We start from the raw sequence: 15,739 nt of genomic DNA on the forward strand, positions 1-15,739 counted from the left end.
AATATTGGATGCTGTGGGGCCTTTATGAGGTGAGGGCTGGCTAAAGACAGAGGCTATTAGGGGTGGATTTAGGGGGTATTGCTCAGCACTGGCTATATCTGACTTGATCTCTCTCCCTCTCCCTCTCTTCTCCTACCACTGCTCCCTCTGCATATACATCTGTGCATATGCACATAGAGGCCCAAAAGTCAACACAGGGTGTCTTTTTCTATTGTTCCCACCACATCATTTGAGGCAGGCTCTCTGACTACACCTGGAGCTCACTGATCAGCTACACTGGCTGCCTGTGACCTTCCAGGATCGTCTTCTCTCTGGTCTCCTTGCACCCACTCCCAGCACTGGAATCACAGGTGTGCACCTATGCACCCAGACTTTTACGTGGCCATGGGGTATTTGGACTCAGGTCCTCTAGCTTGCACAGTGGGTATTTACCCACTGACCATTCTGCCCAGCCCAGCCACTTTGTAAGACCTTTCTAAAAAAATTTTTTAAAGATTTATTTCATTTATATGAGTACCCTGTTGCTGTCTTCAAATACACCAAAAGAGGGCATCAGATCTCATTACAGACTCTCAACCAAAATTAATCAAAAGAGATAGGAAAGGATACTCCATACTCACCAAAGTAAAAATCTACCAAGATGATATCTCAATTCTGAACATCTATGCCCCAAACAGAAGAGCACCCACATTTGTAAAAGAAACATTACTAAAGCTTAGATTGCACATCAAACCCTACACATTAATAGTGAGAGACTTCAACACCCACTCTCACCAATTGACAGACATCCAAAAACTAAAGAGAGATATAATGAAACCGACAGACATCACGAATCAAATGGACCTAACAGACATCTAAAGAATATTGCACCCAAGCATCATCTTCTCGGGACCTCATAGATCCTTCTCTAAAGTGGACCATATAGTCAGTCACAAAGCAAGCCTCAACAGGTACAAGAAAACTGAAATAATACTTGTATCTTATCAGACCTCCATGAATTAAAGCTGGACTTCAACAACAACAGAAACACTGGAAAGCCTACACACTCATGGAAATTAAACAACTCTCTACTAAATGATCTCTGGGTCAGGGAAGAAAGAAAGAAAGAAATTAAAGACTTTCTAGAATTCATTGAAAATGAAGACATAGCATGCCCAAATTTATGGGACACAATGAAAGCAGTGCTAAGAGGAAAGGTCATAATTCTAAGTGCCTCCATAAAGAAATTAAAAGTTTTCATAACAGCAATTTAAAAGTTCACCTAAAAGCTCTAGGAAAAAAGAAACAAGCACAGAGGAGTAGAATGCAGGAAATAATCAAAATCAGGGCTTAAAACATCTATTAGAAACAAAAAAAAACAATACAAACAATCAACAAAACCAAGAGCTGGATTTGAGAAATCAACAAGGTAGACAAACCCTTAGCCAAACTATCCAAGAGACAGAGAGACAGTATCCAAATAAACCAAATCAGGAATGAAAAGGGAGACGCAACAACTGACACTGAGGAAATTCCAAGACTCTTACTTCAAAAGCCTGTACTCCACAAAATTGGAAAATTAACAGAAAAGACAATCTTCTAGACAGACACCACTTACCAAAGTAAAACCAAGATCAGGTAAACTAAACGGCCCCATAACCACTAAAGAAATAGAAGCAGTCATTAAAAGCCTCCCAACCCAAAAAAAAAAAAAAAGCCCAGGTTTTAATGCAGAATTCTACCAGATTTTCAGAGAAGAGCTAATACCAATACTTCTCAAACTATCCCATAAAATAGGAACAGAAAGACATTGCCGAACTCATTCTATGCGGCGACAGTCACCCTGATACCTAAACCAGACAAGGACTCAACAAAGAAAGAGAACTTCAAACTGATTTCTCTCATGAACATTGACACAAAAACACTCAATAAAATACTCACAAATTGAATCCAGGAACACATAAAAGACATCATCCATCAAGATTAAGTAGGCTTCATCCTAGGGATGAAGGGATGGTTCAATATACAAAAATCCATCAACGTAATCCATCATAAAACAAACTGAAAGAGAAAAAAGCACATGATTATCTCATTAGATGCTGAAAAGGCCTTGGAAAAAATCCAGCACCCCTTCATGTTAAAGGTATTAGAGAAATCAGAGATACAGTGTACATACCTAAACATAATCAAAGCAATATATGACAAGTCAATATCTAACATCAACCTAAATGGAGAGAAACTTAAAGCATTTCCACTAAACTCAGGGACAAGACAAGGCTGCCCGTTCTCTCCCTACCTATTAAATATAGTACTTGAAGTTCTAGCCAAAGCAATAAGACAACTAAAGGAGATCAAGGCAATACACATTTGAAAGGAAGAAGACAAAGTATTGCTATTTGTGGATGGTATGATAGTATACATAAGCAACCCCAAAAATTCTACCAGAGAACCCCCAAACTGATAAACACCTTCAGCAAAGTGGTTGGATACAAAATTAACTCAAAGAAAGCAGTAGTCCTCCTGTATACAAATGAAAAATGGACTGAGAAAGAAATTAGGGAAACAGCAGCCTTTACAATAGCCAAGAATAATAGAAAATATCTTGGTGTAACTCTAAGCAAGCAAGTGAAAGATCTCTATGACAAGAACTTCAAGTTGCTGAAGAAAGAAATTGAAGAAGATATCAGAAGATGGAAATACCTCCCCTGCTCATGAATAGGTAGGATTAACATAATGAAAATGGCCATCTTACCAAAAGCAATCTACAGATTCAATGAAATCTCCACCAAAATTCCAACACATGTTTTATAGACCTTGCAATAGAGATTCTCAACTTCATATGGAAAACAAAACCCGAAGAGCCAAAACAATCCTGAACAATAAAGGAACTTTGGGAGGATCACCATCCCTGACCTCAAGCTGTATTACAGAGCAATAGTGATAAAAACTACATGGCATTGGTACAGAAACAGACACATTGATCAATGGAATTGAATCAAAGACCCAGAAATAAATCCATATGCCTATGGACACTTGATTTTTAAGAAAGAAGCCAAAACAATACAATGGAAAAATGAAAGCACCTTCAACAATGGTGCTGGACTAACTGGGTGCGTACATGTAGAAGAATGAAAATAGATCCATATTTATCACCCTGCAGAAAACTCAAGTCTAAGTGCATCAAGGGCCTCAACATAAAACTGGAAACACTAAATCTCATAGAAGAAAAAGTGCAAAATACCCTTGAACATATTGGTATAGGAGACAATTTCCTGAACAGAACACCAACGGCTCAGGCTCTAAGATCAACAATTGATAAATGGTACCTCATGAGACTGCAAAGCTTCTGTAAGGCAAAGGGCACTGTCAACAGAACAAATCAGCATTCCACAGACTGGGAAAAGATCTTCACCAACCCTACATCTGACAGAGGGCTAATACCCAAAATTTACAAAGAACTCAAGAAATTAGACACCAACAACCCAAATAACCCAATTTTTAAAATGAGGTACAAAACTAAACAGAGAATTCTCAACAAAGGAATCTTGAATGACCAAGAAGCCCTTAAAGAAATGCTCACAGTCTTTAATCATCAGGGAAATGCAAATTGAAACAACTCTGAGGTTCCATCTTACTCCAATCAGAATGTCTAATATCAAAAACTCAAGAGACAACACATGCTGTCAAGGATATGGAGCAAGCGGAACACTCCTCCATTGCTGGTAGTAGTGCAAACTAGTACAACCATTTGGGAACTCAATTTGGCAGTTTCTCAGAAATCTGGAAATAGTTCTACCTCAAGACCCAGCTATACCACTCCTGGGCATACACCCAAAAGATGCCCCACCATCCCACAAAGACACTTGCTCAACTGTGTTCACAGCAGCTTTATTTGTAAGAGCCAAAAACTAGAAACAACCTAGATGTACCTCAACTAAAGAATGGATAAAGAAAATGTTCATTACGCAGCGGAGTACTGTCCAACTATTAAAAACTAAGACATCATGAAAATTTCAGGCAAATGGATGGAACTTGAGGATATCACCCTGAGTGAGGTAACCCAGTCTCAAAAGGACATGCATGGTATGTACTCACTTATAAATGGATATCAGCCACAACATAAGATACCATGCCACACTCCACAAACCCAAAGAAGTTAAACAAGAAGGAAGGCCCAAGTGAGGAAGCTTGAATCTCATGTAGAAGGGGAATAAAATAGTCATAAGAGGAAGACAGAGGAAGGGAACTGGGAGGGAGGGGACTAGGGAGGGGAATAGGGGTTCAAGATCTGGTGTGGGGAAAGACAGAAGTGGTTAGATGATCTTAAATGAATGAAAATCTGCAACTGGTGGTGGTGGGGAGGTGGGGGGCATCTCCAGGACGAGACAGAAACCTGGGATAAGGGAGGTGCCCAAGAATCAATGGGGGTGACCTTAGCTGAGACTCACTACATTGGGGATGTGAAACCTGAATAGGCCACCTCCTGTAGCTGGACGGAAACACCACTGGAGCGATAGGGACACCCACAAAACTTTTAACCCAAAATTTATCCTGTCTACAAGAAACGCGGGCATGGCGGATAGAGCAGAGACTAAGGAATGGCCAAACAATAGCTGGCCCAGCTCGAGACCCATTCCATGGGCAAGCGCCAATCCCTAACGCTATTAATGATGGTCTATTATGCTTGCAGACACGAGCATGTTGTCCTCTGAGAGGCTCCACTCAGCAGCTGACTCAGACAGATGCAGACACCCAACTGTGGAAGGAGCCTGGGGACACTTAGGGAAGAACAGGAAGGAGGATTGTGGGGCCCTGAAGGGGATAGGAACTCCGCAGGAAGACAAAGAGAGTCAATTAACCTGGAATCTTGGGTCTTTCAAAGTCTGAACCACCAACCAAAGAACATACACAGGCTAAACCTAGGCCTTCCCACAATCTCGGTCTTCATGTGGGTCCCAAACAACTGGAGCAGGGGCTGTCCCCAAAGCTCTCGCCTATTCTTTGGATATGTTCTTCTAGCTGGCTGCCTTGTCTGGCCTCAGTGAAAGAGAAAATACCTAGCCTTACAGAGCCTTGAAGTGCCAAGGTTGAGGGGGAGACTTAGGGTGGTCCTCACCTGCTCAGAGAATGGTAAAGGAGACAGGGGAAGGATTGTGGGAGGGAGTTAACTGGGAGGGACAGTGAGCAGGATGTAAAGTGAATACATTAAAAATTTTTAATATTATAAAAAATAAACAAAAACGAAACCTCATTAGATGTCCATAGCCCAATGCTCTAACATTAGAGCTTCACCCTGCTGGCTGCACCTTCCCTAGCAGAGGCTAGCCCCTTGCAGCCCTTAGGCTAGCTCCTTGTGACAGAAGACATCTAGGAAAGGCTATGGCAAGCAAGTGAGTTTCCTACAGACGGCCCGCTGTTTAACATGGCTGTGATGGCTGCCCTCTGGAGAGGCACAGCTCCTGAGACTTCATCCCAGGATTGCTTCTCGCTGTTGATATGTCTTCCCTGCCATTATTACACAGCCTCGTGATCCCTGGGCATCAGCCCACCCTATTAGGCAAATTTCCTGCAGATAAACATGAAGATGAAATTTCATGAATTAATGCTTCTTAGATGAATAATGACTTTATAGAATTCCTGACTTGATTCAAATAATTTTAGGAAGAACTTTTAAGGATATAGTTTTAGTTGTTTTGCCAGAAAGATGTAATAAGTTAGAATCAAGAATAGAATGACCCCTTCTCATAGAATAGTAAGTAAAGGCTGCATAATAAGAAATACAATGAGATTTCACAATTACACTGAGAAGAGAAATAGGCCTGGGACAGATGTGTAATCAAGGAAAAACATACATTCTAGGTCAGATCCAAGGATGAGGCCACAGGTGTGCACTATGATAAAGCAAGGCCATGTGAAACTGTTGCCTTGAACTTATAATGAGCTTAGAGAATGAAACACTGCTTTGAACTTACTATCAGCATTGTTCTGTAAGTCTCTCTTGTGTAACATTTTATCTACAAGGTAATTTCATAAAGAACTTTTGTCTAAGAAGGTATAAAAAGGCTGAGAGGAGAAATTAGGGCTCTGCTCCATCCATCAAATGTATATATGTCTGTCTGTCTATATGTGTGTACATATATGTGTATGTAGGTATATGCATATGCATATAAGTATGTATGCATGTGCACTTGTGAAATTGGTGAAACAGATGGTGGGGCCCAACCAGTGTGTGTGTGTGTGTGTGTGTGTTTCTCTCTTTCTTCCTTTTTTCCTTTCTTTCTTTCTCTCTTTCTTTTTCTCTTTCTTTTTCTTTCTTTCCTATTTTCTTTTCCCTTTCTCTGTGAAATTGCCAAAGTTATCAGCTTTTGTACCCAGATAGAAAGAGAGAGTTAAATTGCCAGAAGCCATCAGCTTTGGTCTCCAGATCAGTAAGAGAGAGTTACAAGGGCAGAGGTCATTTAGCCTTTGGCCTTAGTCTGACCAGCCCAACCATCAGACCTGGAAGGTAAGAACATCAGTATTGTAGGGGACACACAGAGTGGCTAGGTCCTCTTAGATCCTGACCCAGTGTCATTCAAACATGTGCTACACTTAAGCCCCAAATTCACCCGCAAACACGTGACACTTGCCTTTACCTCTATTGAGTAGAAGTGTCATGTGCTCAGGGTGACCTTTCCTCACACCCTGCTACAGTCAGATGTCACAGGAGTCAGGGGCACTGTGGAACGTGTTCCTCTTCCCACTAGCCTAGAGCCCCTTCTCAAGGGATGTGTAGATGAGATTGATCTATGGCATGTCTGTAGGGGATTATCTTGATTGTTTTTTTGATATAGGAGGGCCTAGCCCACTGTGGGTGGCACTATTCCATATGCAGATGATCCTGAGCTGTATATGAAACCTAGATAAACCTGAGCTATATATGAAACCTAGTCTAAAGGAATGATTTGTTTACTGGAAAATGTAGCCATGTTTTGCATGACTGAGTAAGGAACTGTGCCTTCCTGCTCTTCAGCCTTACCTGCCTGGAGAGTTCTCAACAGTGTTGACTCTAGCTGCCCTGAGAGATGAGAGCTGTCCCTAGGGTGCCCTCCCTGGCAGCCCAGGGTTCCCTTCTGTAGGGAAATGCACATCATCCCACCAAAGGAGCCTTGTGATTTCCAGGATGAGGAGAATGTGCTAATGGCAGAGAGAGGAGATGAGTTTGGAGCTACTGAAAACAGAGCAAGCATAGAGACCTTAGAACCATGGCTGGGAAAATCTAAAAAACAAGGGGGCGGCAGCTTGGACAATAAGTGATTAATAAACATGCATCAGGATAGAGTCCAAGCACAGGGCAGCGGGAGGTGATGTGGGTTCATCAGGGGGTTCACAGTCTCCTAGGAAAGTGGGGTATGAATTCACCTTGGCCACACTTTCAGGGACAGGTGAGGGGTACTGTGAAGAATCAGCATCAGGGCACATTCCACGGTCTCTGAGATCTGTGAAGTGGGATCAGCTCAGGGGCAGTTCCGTCTCCTAGCAAATCTCAGCAAGGCCTGGAGACTGTCCCCATTTGGGACACTTGGGTGGTGAAGGTGGTTCCTGGCACCTAGTGAGCCGAAGCCTCTGAGAGTGCGCATTATCTTACAATATGCAAGGCAAACCCACCTTAAAGAATTTCTTTTTGGCTCAAGAAAACCATCATTTTGGGCTGAGGAGACAGCTCAGTGGCTAAATAGTTTTCAGTATAAACGTGAAAACCAGAATTCAGATCCCCACGAACCCATGTAAATTCTCGGTGAACATAACAGCTCATATGTGATTCCAACCTTGGAAGGCTACACCTGGACACCAGAGGACGCTGACTGCAAGTCTAGAGAATCGGTGAGCTCTGGGCTTGATTAGGAGGCCTGCCTCAGTGATAAGGTGAAAGATCTGTCAGAGGGTGAGTCAGGACATCAACTTTGAGCCTCCACATGCATGCTCACACATGTGTACTTAAGCACATGCATATGAAAAACAGGGACAAACATGGAAGTAATCCCAAAGATAGAAACAGACCTCTGTCTAGAACAATATGCAGCCATGGCAAAGGTCACAAGCGTGGCATTATCCAGGGGTCCTAATTACATCACTGGAACACGCCCAACTCCACTCTTTCACTCCTCCCAACTCTCACCTCCCCTTCCCTCTCTGCCTTATTCCCAGGTAACTCCTGCACACGGGAGCTCTTGAGAACACACACGTGACCCAAGCAGAGTTAAGTGCATGTGACAGGAGGTTGAGACTCTAACTAACCAGGTCATGATTGAGCACCTGTGTTGCCTGTGCACCACCCATCCAGTCACCATAGTCTGCATACCGTGGGCCACGAAGAGTTGTCATTGACTAAGCCTGAGTCTCATGTCCAGATGTCTGGACTCAGGAGAGGGCCCACACCCAGAACCACAATGGCAGTTGACTTGGTGGTTCCCAAGGAAACAGAGCTGCGATTCTCACTGTGTCCTCCATCATACAGGGACAGGGCTCACAGCCACTGTGCCTCTGAGGTGGCACAGGCAGTGTGGACTTGTTTGGATACCTAAAGCCAATAGTACTGGTGCTTCCCATTCTATGTTGGATGGTAGCCATCTCTGGGGGGGGGGGGGAACCGGGCTTGCTGTAGGCATCAGTCTGTTAATCAAGATTTTGAGCCATGCATTTGAGAAACGCCAGGTACTGTTTCTGAGAACTAGGTTAAGTAACCTGTAGACAGAAGAATCTGAAGTCCAAAAGGTGACTGGATCCTTCCAACTCATACAAAACCTGCAAAGGCTCAGAACCAAGGCCTTGTTGTCCCAAACCCTTATCCAGTGTCCCTGCCAAAGCCTCAGGGATCCTGGAGATGATCTCAGTTGGCTCCTTCAGCTCCAACATCATCACTGGGGAAGGGTGAGGAGATCCCAGGAAGCCAGCACTTGCTGATTCTATGGATGCCCCACCCATCTGACATACCAGTCTTCCTGTGGAAAATGGCATCTCACAGGGTGAGGGCGGAACCAGGCATGGCCAGCATGCACTGGAGCCCGCCACCTTCTGTGGCTGCAGAAGCCTAGTGGCCTTTCTAAGGCACACCCGCACTCCTCGTGGGCTCTTGCGTGCCCATCTTCAATCCTCAGGCTCCGTAGAAACCTAACGTGCCCAGTGTATTCCTCAGCTTGTTCCATTTGTGAGTCAGCGACACAGAGAAGCTGCAGGCTCCTTTCAGGCATCATGGAAGTCAGGGAGAAGGGCGGGTTAGGACTGTGTTTACTTAGCACTGTCTTCACCATCGGGCTCAACAGCAATCCAGTAGGATATTATCAACCAAAGAGCTCCGGCAGATGAAGCCAAACAGCCGCCAAGACTCGGGGCCCCAGGTAGCAAGGCAGAGATAAATGCTGATTTCAAAATTAAATTGCCATTTCCCTGCACATCCTGGGTGATAAGGAAAGGATCATGGGAGTGAATGAGAAGGTGATTATGGAGGGGACCAGACAACAGGAGGGAGCTGGGTCCTCCCCACCCTCTCACAATGAGAGAGAAGGCTCTGCAGGTAAAAGGACTTGTCACACAAGCCTGGAGACCTCACATAAAGGTGGAAAGAGAACCAACTCCACAATGTTGCTCTTCCGGCATCCATATGCGCATATAAGAAATAAATCAATAATTAGTTTTTTTTAATAGAAGGCATTGTAATATGCACAAAACCAGCCATTCACTGAGTTCCTGGCACATTGCATACACAGGGTAGGTTTTCCACCAGTCCCTCCTCTGGGTAGATGCAGGTGTCTTTAGGGACTCCTCTTTAAAGGGAGGAAACAGTCCGAGAGAGGTCCAGTGGTAGAGACAAAGTCCCACTAGGTATAAAGGAAGAGACCAGGAGATTTGCTTGCATCCAGGAAGTCTGGTTCCAAGTCTCCAAAACTCAAAAGCAGTCGAGGAGTGTGGTTTAGTTGACAGAATGCTCAGTTGGCCTGCACAGAGTCCAGAGTTCCAGTCCCACCATCCCGTAAGACTGGGCGTGGTGACAGTTGCCTATAATCCCAGCACTCAGGTGGTAGGAGCAAGAGGAGCTGAAATTCAAGGTCATCATCAGCCGGATAGCAGACAGCTCACTGGCTAGGAACATTTCATCCTGTTCATGCAGAAGACTCAAGTTCCGTTCCCAGCCCACCACAATGTAAGGCAGCTCACGATCATGGAGAACTCCCACTCTAGGGGATACGGTGGCCTCGTCTCGGTTCTAGGGCCACCTACAACATTCTCTGGCCTCGGTGCAAGAACTGTGGAACCTCTCTCTTCCCAGAGGGAAAGCAGGACCGTTATGAGGGAAGGACCCACAGAGGTGGTCAGCTGGGATTCAGAACTTCCTCCACTGATTGTTACAATTTTGTCTGACTAGGTGACCTGTGACTGTACAGGTCAGTAGGTCAGTCCCTGACACCACCACCCCCATTCAGATGCCATCTCGTCTCTTCTGGACCAGGTGCCACACTCTGGAGAGTGGCAAGACCTATCTCAGAATTTTCCTTCTTGGTATAAAATGGAGAAGAGAATTGCACCCACCACTCAGGGTTCCCTATGGGATTAAACAGCAACTGGTATCATATATCCAACCTCCCGGCACGCCTGTGGAATAGGACTACAGTCCCACCACTCTGAGCTGATAGGATTGGTCTCTTCTTCCTCTTCCTCTTCCTCTTCCTCTTCCTCTGCCTCTTCTTCTTCCTCCGTTTTTTAATGTAATTTTAAAAACTTACATCACTTCTCCCTCCCTTTCCTCCTGCTAGCCCCTCGAAATGCTCCTCCTTCAAACCCCCTCCCATACCCTCAAATTGACAATCTTTTTCTTTTTCTATTATATATATATATATGTATATACATATATATATAATGTGTGTGCATGTGTGTGTGCGTGTGCGCGTGTGTGTGTGCGTGTGTGTGCATGTGTGTGCATGTGTGTGTGCGTGTGTGTGCGTGTGTGTGTGCGTGTGCACGTGTGTGTACGTGTGTGCATGTGTGTGCGTGTGACTAGAACTTGCTGGGTCCGTTTTTGTTGTTTGTGTATATAGGTGTCAAGCTGACCGATCTTCACTGGGCAGCCATTAAGGGAGGTCACCCCTGGAAGAGGTTAAGTCTCTTCCAAGCAGTCAACGGTGCCTATAGTTTTTCCATGGTCTCAGGAGCCCGGTGGCCACCCAGGGAGAGGAGTCTGTTGCAGCCAGCACCCTCTGATAAAAACTAAAGTTGCTTCCACCCCCCCAAAGGGATGGCTCCCATGAGATGTGCAAACATCTGCTCATGCCAGGCGGTGGTGGTGCGCCTTTAATCCCAGCACTCAGGAGGCAGAGGCAGGAGGATTTCTGAGTTTGAGGCCAGCCTGGTCTACAAAGTGAGTTCCAGGACAGCCAAGGCTACACAGAGAAACCCTGTCTTGAAAAAAAAAAAAAAACTGCTCATAGTGAACATCAGGGGATGTCATAATGGTCACGTGATCCAAGCCGATCTCCCCATTAGGAGTGGAGCATGAATGTGACTAACACAGCCATATGATAGGGACTGACTTTCTCCAACTGAAAACTCTTCTCACGGATGGGCTCAGCCCTTCTGGAGCCACCTCTCTTCTGGCTTTCCTAACACTCCATTACACTCTGCAGCTAGTGCAACCCTGCCTACAACAATCAGAGACAGCATTTGTAGCATCTAGCTAATGCCAGTATCAAGCTGCACGCCCATGAGCCACAGAACTCCCAGCAAGTCCCCTGTGGTGGAAATGGTCGTCAGTCCCACAGTACCTGTAAGGACACTGAGCTCATGGTCCCCTATCATATAACATATAACATACCCAGACTTCAGACTTCAGTCTGCTGGCTTCGAAGCCCAAGGTGGCAGGCATTCCATGAGAGGCCAGAGGGAAAGTCCACAGCTGCTGCTTTCAACTGTCATTTATAAAAAGCAAAACTGTGTTGATGTGCCATCTCACCTCCATCAGGATGGCTGTGATCAGGAAAACAAAGGATAAAAAACTGCTGGCAACAATGTGGACAAAGGGAGCCCTTATACACCACTGGGGGAGGGGGGTGCAAACTGGTCCAGCCACCATGGAAGTCAGTATGAAGGTTTCTCAGATAACTAAAAAATCAATCTTTCACACGATCTATTATGACATTCCTGTGTATTTACCCAAAGTTCCTCCAAGCCAGCTTGTGACAGAGGTGCTTGCTTGGGCATTTCTGTTTATTGCACCACTGTCCACGAGAGCTCCTTCATGAACCAATACGGAGGTCCAGCAATAAAGGGGGTAAGGAAATGTGGGGGTCTGCACAGCAAGATTTTTCCCAGTCACCACGTGGAACAAAATTATGCCGTTTGCAAGACAATGGATCCAATAGATGAATGAGCTAAGACAGCCTTGGAAAGATGGTTCTCTCTCCTCTGTGGGTCCTATGTTTTTCACAGACATATCAAATCGTATGTATATGGCATGAAAGATGTAAAAGTGTCCAGGATGACAAGGGAACTAACAGGAGATGGGAAGGGGAGGGATGTGAGCAACAATATGCTGAACACACACCACAGCACATATACGGAAGCTTTAAACATAAACAACTTTTAAGAGAAATTTGGGGTCAGTAAGAGGACTCTGTGGTTAGTGTTTTCTATTCACACATAAGGACCTGAATTCAGATCCCCAACACCCACAAAGCTTAGCATGGTCCTGTATAGCACTTCAGTACAGTGAGGCAAAGATAAGGAGAAACTGGAGCTAGCTGGCTGGCCACTTAGTGAGAGAGACCCTACCTCAAAACATAAGGGAAGAGGTGATTGAAAAAGACACCTGATTTTGACCTCTGCCCTCCATCTGAGCACAGTGCTTATATGTAAATGAGTGTGTGCACACAGGCAAACACACATACAAACACACACATAAATACACACACAAACATGCACACACAGAGGTACATGCAAATACACACACATACACAAACACACACACACTCACTCAAACACGCATATACACACACACAAACATGCAAACACACACACAGAGGTACATACACAGGCACATGCAAACACATATTAAGATTCATCCTGTGCCCTCTGGGTTTCTAGAGCACGCCATCCCCCAGCCCAGGAGTTTGTCTCAAGTATGTCTCTCTTTGATGGTAACCAAATCCTCACCCCTGGTGTTACATGAAGTCCGCCATTCATTCTTCTATGGCTTTGTTAGTCCCTTTATGTTGGCAAGGACAGAGCACGCCAATGGAGGGTGGCACAAGCTGCACGTGTGATGCTTTGTGGAACTGGAAGTTCTAGGAGAGACGATCCGGGCCTGCATAGGGTCCCACCCCAGCACTCCAGACTTGCCGTCCTAGACCCTGGCACTGCTCCCAGGAGTGTCCTGTCCTCCCAGATGCTCAGCGCTGTCATTGGGTCTGGGCCAAGTTCTAGCAGCTCAGATTCCCCAGTGAAACTGAGTCTCTCTACTCCAGCATAGACTTCAGTGACTTAGCCCACTAGACTCACGAGCTCTGAATGACCCCATGCCTGTAACCAAACAATACAGACAGGCTTTACCTTCAACATCCCTGGGTCCTGAGAGCATCCCAGAAGAAGTCCCACCCAATGAGCTTGGAGACAGAAGTGTGCACTGCCCCAGTGTGCAGCTCTGCACCAGCTGCCCCCTGACCACGCTATATCCATTATTCACTCTCCCAATCCAAAGTCATGTCCCCTATGTCCCTCTCTCCAGTCTTGACCTTGTCCCATGCTTGAGTCACGGAACAATGAGAATACTCTATAACTCCAAGGACAGTCTCGGGAGGGAATGGGAAAATAAAATGAGAAAGAGAAATTAATTCTTTTTCCAAAGTTTTGCGGCAGCCGCGGAGGTCTCGAGTTTATAGCCAGACGTTCCAGAATCTTCTCATGAGGGTGTTTTATGCGAGAAAGGCAGTTAAGCAAGGAGGCACTTGACTGCTCCTTCTAAATGAAAATTTTCAATTAGTCTGAGTAAGTTAATTACATTATCCTTTAGTAACTGCGCTTGTGATTCTGCAAATCCTCTATTAATTGATCCAACCATTTGCCCTCAAACCAGGCAGCAGCAAGCAGGTAGAAATGCACCGGAGAGAGGAGAGGTTGCGCTGGTCGGTTCTGCTCAACTGACACAGGCCTAAACATGTCTAAGAAGAGAGACCTTAACTGAGAAAATGGGTCCATAAGACTGGCCTGTAGGCAAGTCTGGGGTGCATGGTCTTGATTGAGGTGGGAAGGACCAGCCCACTGTAGGTGATGTCATTCCTGGGCTGGTCACCCTGGGTGTCTCAGGTTCTATAAGAAAACAAGCTTCAGGGAGCAAGCCAGTAAGCAGCACCCCTCCATGGCCTCTGCATCAGCTCCTGCCCTGACCGGGTTCCTGCATTGACTTCCCTCAGTGACGGACTGCTACCTGGAAGCTCAAACTCAAACAACCCTCCCCTCACACACGTTCCCGAAGTTGCTTTCAAGTCATGGTGCTTACCACAGCGATGGAGACCCTGACTCAGACAGAGGAGAAGATAAGGGAGTAAGGTCAGCTTGCGACTCACTCCGCTCTACCTGCCCCTCGGCCTATCCAGTCCACCATCGACCATCTGGATGGCAGAGAACACTGTGTGGATCCGAAGACAAGCGGGAGGGGCCTCCAGGCACCTCCACCCCTAGAGAACTGCGATAGGTGTTCAAAGATAACCAGTGACCCCAAGTGAGTAAGAGGCTCATGATGCTCTTGCCTATCCCACGAGAAGGGTCGCCCAGGTCAGTGGCCCATGGCATTGCACCCCACAGTCTCTGAGCGGGTATTCTGCTGGGTTAGCAGGTACCATCGAGTGCCCTTGCCCACCAGGAGCTCGGTCTGCGTCCTGCTCCTTTAACTCCCTATTAAAGATCTATTTTTATTTTATCTTATGTGGATACACATGTGTATGTGCACACATGTGTGCACCAGTGCCCACAGGGACAAAAAAAAAGAGTCCATCAGATCCCTCAGAGCTGGAGTTACAGGCATCTGTGAGCCTCCCAACATGGGTGCTAGGGTCCTTGTGACGGGGCAGAGACTATCTTCTGACTGCTAAGCCGTCTCTCCAGCCCCGCCTCTCTTGCCTTTAAAGGAAAATATTTGTTTCATTTGTGTGTGTGTGTGTGTGTGTGTGTGTGTGTGTGTGTGTAATGTGTGTAGTATATATGTGTGTATGTGATGTGGTGTATGTGTATATGTGTGTGTGTGTGTGTGTGTGTGTGTGTGTAATGTGTGTAGTGTATATGTGTGTATGTGGTGTGGTGTATGTGTATGTGTGTGTGTGTGTGTCTGTCTGTCTGTCTGTCTGTCTGTGTGGTGTGAGTGTGTGTTGTAAGAGTGTCCATGGAGGCCAGGAGCAGGCATCTGTTGGATTCTATGGAACTGGACTGATAGGCAGTTGTGCTGGGAGTGAAACTCTGACCCTCTACACCAACAGGCTGCCTGCCACTGAGCTGCCGGTCCAGCCCCGTCTTCTCTTTAAGAGACAGTGACTCCTGGGGGTGGGGGTGGGGTATGAGAGAGTATTTACGAGAGCACAGGAAAGTGATCGCCAATTGATCACTGAGGGATTCAGAAGGGACAGGGGCATCTTACACTAAAGCTAAGTGATGGAGTGCAGCAGGCTCAGCCTCTGCAAGATCCTCCTCCATCCTCCATCCTCCATCCTCCATCCTCCATCCTCCATCCTCCATCCTCCAT

Source organism: Mus pahari, chromosome 3 (assembly GCF_900095145.1).
Source record: "Mus pahari chromosome 3, PAHARI_EIJ_v1.1, whole genome shotgun sequence".
Taxonomy (NCBI): Eukaryota; Metazoa; Chordata; class Mammalia; order Rodentia; family Muridae; genus Mus; species Mus pahari.